This window comes from Anser brachyrhynchus, assembly GCF_964034855.1.
Source record: "Anser brachyrhynchus genome assembly, chromosome: 3".
NCBI lineage: Eukaryota > Metazoa > Chordata > Aves > Anseriformes > Anatidae > Anser > Anser brachyrhynchus.
This window is the reverse complement of record NC_137696.1, coordinates 56512324-56519653: the sequence shown is the minus strand read 5'-3', so window position 1 is coordinate 56519653 and position 7330 is coordinate 56512324.

The following is a 7330-nucleotide window of genomic DNA, read 5'->3' as shown; positions in this document are numbered from 1 at the left end:
CTTTTATCTGGACACAGATGTCTTCCTCGACAGTGATTGACAGGATCCCAGAAGCGTTAATCAGGAAATTTCAAATAGTTTCAAAAGTATTTCTGCTAAAAGCAGCCTTGCCTGGAGGGGGAAGTATTCCAAATTTGGGAGCATCAACCTGGAAGCTCATTGTTGAGGTGAACAGAAATAACCCATAAGTACATTTAGATCATCTTTGTCATACTCAAAACTCAGTGCTGTTGGATATTTTAAAAAGAATACATTGTCAAATTTTGCTAAGATCTTGAGAGATAAAGATAATTAAAACAGATTTGATTCTTGTGGTAGTGTGCTATGATTCAATAATTTTGGGCTATCAAATTTATGGTTTGTGTGGAGGTCTTTCAAACGCTATATGATGCATATGATACAATCTCAGGTATCATACAATAAAATTTATATATTTAGTCTTTATTTCCATATGACTTGTCTGTAAGTGTCGCAGCTTTATAGAATGTTTGATCCAAGCTTCCTTCTGGCTTTTCTCCTCTTTCTGGCCCTGCCATGCAGGAGTAATCCAGCTGATGGGAGTCAAAGTCAGCTGTGACCAGGCTTCCTCAAAAATTGCTGCACCACTTTGACCAGTGCTTTCCTGAACGCTGAAGAGTGCAGGAGTCCAAGGCACAAGTGTGTAATTCAGACAGCAATGAGTGAGATATCACTGCTACAGAAAAAGTTTGTCTGGCGTGTGTCCTGACACTGGCAAATTGAGCAGTAATTTCCTCCCCAGATGCTGTGGAGTTTGAGAGAGTTTGGCTCAAGAGGTTAAAAAAATAACGTTCTGGCAGTAAACAGTTTTTTAGAAACATTATTTGGAGACTTACTCAAACTTGTGCAATGCTTTGTCTACAGTAATAGGAATTGCAGCAAGTAATGGTATTAGGTACACAATATGTACCTTGAAATGATCTGCTTGGAAGACAGAGCCCTGCTGGACTTTGAAAGCTTTCTATCAGGATATAACTTTTTCAGCTTCTTTATTTTATCCTGCTTGAATCAGTGTGTGACATGCATGACTCGAATGCCCACAATTTTGGGAAAACTTGAATCCGAGCCTAAGTGTAAGGTTTTGATTCTGTTCTATGGATTTACTGATTTATTTGTCTATAAAGAAATCTCACAGCTAACAAAAAAAAAAAAAAAGAAAAAAAAAGAGAGAAAGAGATGTTTAATTATAATGGAAGCAGTAAGCAGAAGCCAGCTTCATTTCCTCCTTTCCCACCAAATTCAGTCTCTATTTAAAAATCAGTTTCTCATCAGCCAGTCGGTAAGAGGCAGCGCCTTCCCTGTGAAGATGAATCCTGATATTTATCCTAACCCTTGGCCCTAGTCGCTCTTCCCTTCAGAGGTGACAGAGGGGGAAGAGGCATTCTTCAGCTCCCCGAGGGACCTGGACCACCGAAAAGGTCAAGCAAACAGAGTTACAATAACCACGAGGCTTGAGGTCGGCCAGCGCCTCAGGTCCAAGCAGAGCGGTGCTGCTGCTGGGCGAGTAACACGATTAAATCGGCCTTGGTGCTGCGCTGCAGAAGCAGACCTTAGAGCACTGCACGCTCGTGCCAGATGGATTGCTCAAGCTTGGAAAGCTCTCTCATGCGCACATAATCACGACAGGCCCCGTTCCTGGAAAAACAACATGGCACTGACAGAAGGATTTTTACTCACTTTCCAGCAGAAAAAACAATGGCTGGGAGTAGACTTCACGCTGTGGATGGCGAACAGGACTTTATGGGCCGCAAGGAGCCGTTTGCTTGTGGTGGACAGCGGTGAAAGCAGAGCTGAGGGGTGTGTGCTGGGCCGGCGGGCCAGGGGGAGGCTCAGCCAGGTGGCCTTTGGCCTCCTCCCAGGACAGGCGACGGGGGCCTGGCCGATGCTGCCGCTGTTGTTCCTCTGGTTTGCGTGGTCACTTCAACCCTGAAAAAATAGTGATTGAAATAACAGGGAGAAAGCAGATGTCTGGAACTTGTCTGGACTAAGCGGGATGGTTCCTCTGGTTCCTGCTTTGAAAGGCCTGAGCGGAAAGCTGGAAAGGGAGGACGGGAGGGCAAAGGTAGCGCCCGAGCCACGTCTGCATCACCGGCTGCACAGTGGTCAAGCCTACCCACGGCTCTCCGTGGTGACCCTTCTGCATCCAGTCCTTCTCATCAGGTACTCCTGGTTTTGTCACAAGCTTCATTATCACACAGAAGGAGAAAAGCAGCATGTGTTTAAGGCTATATATTAAAACTAAGCTCTATATATTGTACACGAAAAGGGAGCGTAAGCCAGGAGAGCATTCCTCAGCTGCTGCTGTTGGCATCAGATGAAGTTTGGGAAGTCCTGTGGAGTAACACAGTAGTTAGCTGCTCGTTTTTATTTATTTATTTATTTATTTTTAATAGGAAAGACCTTTCCTTTTTCATTTGAATTCTCCCAAGATCCTGGGCAATTAAAATGGGGTGTGAGGTACTGCAGCCCTCTCAGCCAGAAGAAAAGTGATCTCACATTTGACCACTGTGGCAAAACCCACTTTGTTACCGCTAGTCCAGACTATGGAAAAAATGAGATACAAAGAGAAAAGCACAAGCTGCATCTTCCAGCCTATGCGTACATTAATTTAAGAACAGTTACGTTAGATTGGACTGAAGTTTTATTCGTCTTGGTATCACTTCTTCAAATGCACCCTAAACTGGAAATTTGTGGAAAGAGTATGAGACCATTTCCCCTGTATACTCTCCCAGCTATCTGTGGTTTAAGTGTATCTTGACATCAAGCCTACATTCACACCATCATTTTTTCATCAGCCACAAATGAAGCTATCTATCTTCCAGAAGCTTCTCGATCCTTTATTTCTCCTGGCTTCTGAATCAGCCTGCTGTAAGGAACTCCACAGTCTAACTGCAGTGTCATGAACAATTGTTTCCTCTTGCTGATTTAAAGGCAGTGATTCACTGCTTCATGAAGGCCACGAGCAAACTGTTTCCCATTCACATTTTCCCTGGCCATCATTGCTTCACTGGCCTTCACCATATCTTGCCTCAGTCTCTCCCTTCAAACCTCAAGAGCTATTTAATCTCTCTTCATATGAAAGCTGTGCTGCACTGATCATCCCTTTCCTCTCCCTCTACCTTATTTAATTAAGTAGGTAAAAGATTGGTAAACACTTAAACTCCACAGCTATTAAGTTAGGAAGAAAGTTATTAAATTCAATATTACTAGCTCAGCTGTACTGAGAGAACAAAGTCCCCCCTGCTTGGTTGTGACCCACATTTGCCTTACCAGAAATCCAGCCCTTGTGGGCTCTGCTGATTGTGCAGGGCACACTTCGGTTTGCCCTAGCACAGAGCAGGGTTTGCTCCAAACCTGTGTCTGTTAACATAAATGTGTGCCCCTGTAATGTCACAAGACAGGTGGATGGGGACTGTTTCCACTATTTCACTGCAGTCAGTGGGAATCCACTGCTGACCTCTGTACAAGGACACACTTGAAAGAGCGGTTTGCTTCTTTCAGTAATCCTCACAGAGAAAGGCATTATTAGTTTATTAATCTCTTTGAAAACACGGTAAAAGACAGCTCGGATGTTTGCCTCTCAGCAGTTTCTAGCAGGAGGAACATATATCACACGGAGAGACATGTTCCTGCAGAGCATCATGCAATTACCCAAACCTCTCTGCAGTCTGTCAAGAAGCTGTGCTCCCTGCCATGCTTCATTAACAGCAGAAATCCCCGCGTTTGTTGGAGCCAAGCTTACACAAATTATTTTCAAATACGAGTAACACAGCCATCCTTCAGTTTGAACAACTGAAGCTTTAGGAACCATTTGCTCAGGAGAAGAGCCTCAGAGCAGGCTTTGCCATGGCATAGGAGCCAGTGCTGCTGGAATACCTGGAAGCTGGCACCACAACCCAGCTGGGCTCATCACTGTGCTACCAAAGGATGAAAGATTGGTTCCCTGAAGCACTCACAGCCCAGGTATGAGAAGCAAAAATGGGGAATACAGCCTCTGGATGGTGAGCAGCAAGAGGAATGGTCCTGGCCAACGCCAAAACATGAACTAGAGGCTTCACCACACCAGCACCTGAAACACCATTGAGGCTGCAGTGACACCAGGGATTCTTTAAAGAGAGCTTTGACAGATGTAAAGTAACTTGGCACGGATCTATGGATGAGGTCTGCTCAGCCATGGGATGTGGCCAGGGAAGAGACCATGACATGTAACCATGAGTGGAAGCAGGAATCGGGATCTTGCTGCTGAATGAAAAATGACAGGGAAGGGCCAGGAGGGCTCGTGAAGGGGTTGGGAAGGAAAGCCAGGAGAGAACAGCCACACTGCTGGCTCACAGTGTGTTAGCAAACTCCTCCTTGTGTCAGCAGAGCTGTGGTATTGGCAGCACACGTGCTTTTAGCTCACCTGAAATCTGAGCTTCTCCCTTCTCCCAAGAGCTGTTTGGTAGCAAAAAGGATCGGGTTGAGTTCCAGGTGATTCATATTAACATTAGAAATGATGCTGGTATAAGAGACTGAGAAGCCAAAAAAGAATGACGTCTCAGGCACTTGGCAGAAAAGGGTGTTACCACACTAACGAGACAAGATACAGTCAGAAAAGGGGATCCTGTGAAGGTGGGGTTGCACTTTTCTGGGGTCTACTTTCTTATCTTGGTTAACCATCTGAGACATCTTGGAGCCTGTGGTTCTGGCAGCCGGGGGAGGAAAAGTATTAACAACCTCTTTCCACTGACCTCCTCCTCTCAAGAAGGCTCTGGGACACAGGCTGCACATGTGGAGTAATTAGCACACAAAGCCAGAACTGGAAGTGGGGGCTTGCTTGTAGGTAGCACAGCTCAGAGGAGTCATGTGAGCACCCAGCACCATTGTAGACAACAAGGCCCAGACCAGAGATGTTGCTGGAGCCCAGGGTGGTGATCCGGGCCTTTCCTCTGCTTCTACCTCTCTGTCTTTCTCTCTCTCTCCCCCTCATATGTTATGGGCCACTCAGCCCGTTGTGAAATAACAAGGTTTAAACTGCTCCCATTATAGATAACATGGCTTAATCAGTTTCTACCAGAGTAGCTTCTGCCGTCAATAAAACTTTTCAATCAATCATTTGGTGCTACGTCACCTTAATTCAGCCCAAGGGTATCGCGAATATCTCCTCTCCAAGTGGGCCGTCCAGGATGGCCGCCTCCGGGCCCCCACAGCTGGCTCAAACTCCAGCTCCATATACACAGTGCTCAGGAACGAATAATACTCATCCAATCCCAGACAGGAGCTTTTGAACAGGGATTTAAAACTAATGGAAATTTAATGATAGTAAAAAGAGAAATAAAAGAAAAGACTTCCTACAAAGAAGCTGAGTTTTTCAGAAGGTGAAGCATTACCTGACAATAGTCCTGAGAGGATCTCCCTTTTCCAGCTCTAAACGTCTGAAAAGGTATACGCTGCAACCTCTCTAACCTTAGGACTGAGCAATGTGAGCTCATAATTGCTCCACAGAAGAAGCATGGCAGACCCTTCCCTTTCCCTTTGCTCTCCAGCAGACGTATTTCCTCTCCTTCGTGCTCTCCTGGGGGTCTTTCGGGCACCGCAGGGATGGTCTTCTTTTCCTCCCTTCACCAAAAACTGAATGAAACACCAGTGAGCCACCACTCTCTCAGACTTCAAATTTGGAAAGCAAAAACCCCTTTGCTTGCACAGCTTCTAGCTCCCCAGGCCTACCTCCCGTTTGCTGCAGGCCAAAAGCACCGGCAGGGCAGGGCACTGGCTCAGCTGGTGCCTGGTAGCTCATGACAGGAGTTACTTTTCCAGGACCTTAGTTCAGGGCAGCCTGTGGAGGTGCCTGTGATACTGCAGAATATCTTTAGTCCCTGAATAAGAATACTGAAAGAACTGGAAAAAAATACTTTGCCAACTTCTCATTCTCTCCCTCCCCAAATGTGCCTGTAATGGTTTCAGCTTCCACGAGACATACTCTGGATATCCAGGATAATGGTTTTGCACCCTGCGTCACAGCTGTAGGTTAGCTGACTCACGATGAGGCAAAGGGAACATGAACACTCATTTTCAGGTATATGTAAAGCAGCCACTGGCAGCAGGATGCAAATTCAAGGCTATCAAGCTCTAAAATAAGACTCTCAGGTTGGCTAACATGTAATATTGATTATTGTAGGGGTTACATAATGTAGATAAATCACAGAATCACAGAATCATCTAGGTTGGAAGAGACCTCCAAGATCACCGAGTCCAACCTCTGACCTAACACTAACATATAAAGGTGCATGGCATAGAGCTACATGAAAAGTTATTGAACAACAGTGCATCAGAGAGATATTTTCTTTTGATGTCATTCAGAAAAAGTTATTGGACAAAAGAATTATAACATCGTCTCTGTATTTGCTTTCTCTTGCACCACTGTCTCTCAGAGCTTGACCTGTAAACATCCCCACATCCACCCTATTTGGCTGCTTCTCTTTGATTTCAAGAAATATGTTTTCATCAAAATTGAAAAATATCCAAACTGCTGCACAGAACATTAAATCAATAGAGTGTTTTCCTGACTCAGAGCCTGGAGGATAATTGTACCACTCGCAAAGTTAGCACTGAGATTTGCCTCTGTCTCACCGGTTGCCACAAAGTGGAGTACAGTCAAAGTCAGGTAACATGGTGGATTGTCTCTGGAGAGATACAGCATGCACTGTGTGACGGGCAGAGAATAAAACTAGTATGTGGTTTGGTTTCAGGGTAAACGAGATTAGCATAAATTTACTTTCCTCTAGAAAGAAAAATCCAAATCAATGTGATGGTAAACCCTATTCTAATAACTAGCAGCGTCCAGCACTGGGAGGCTGGACTCTCCTGGTTATACTACTGACTTATTTTTCTCCCCTAAGAAAAATAGTTCAACCAATTAAGAAAAAAAAAAAAAAGGAAATAATAATAATAACAAAAACTTTTCTCATCAAGCACTCACTATGTCATTTCATTAGGATCATGGATGTTGGTGAAGTCTGGGTCATATCCCCTCTGTGATCTTTTTTTACTTGCTGAAGTGTAACAGTTAAATAATGAGATAGATAGTTTATTTTGCACTGAAAATGGTCCAGCATAAATTGAGTCTTAATGCTGGCTGCAGCCACTGGGCACCATGCAAAGCTGTTCAGCGAACTGGCTGTAACACTGCTGGGTCTGACCGGGGCGTTCCCTGAAATGTTTTTCTTGAGCTGCACCAGTTGAGTGTAGGCAGCAACGAGCAACTACATCATCCTCTGTGACATACCCACGGCTACAGCATTCAGGTGGAAGGCATAGGCTGCTAGCACAGGCA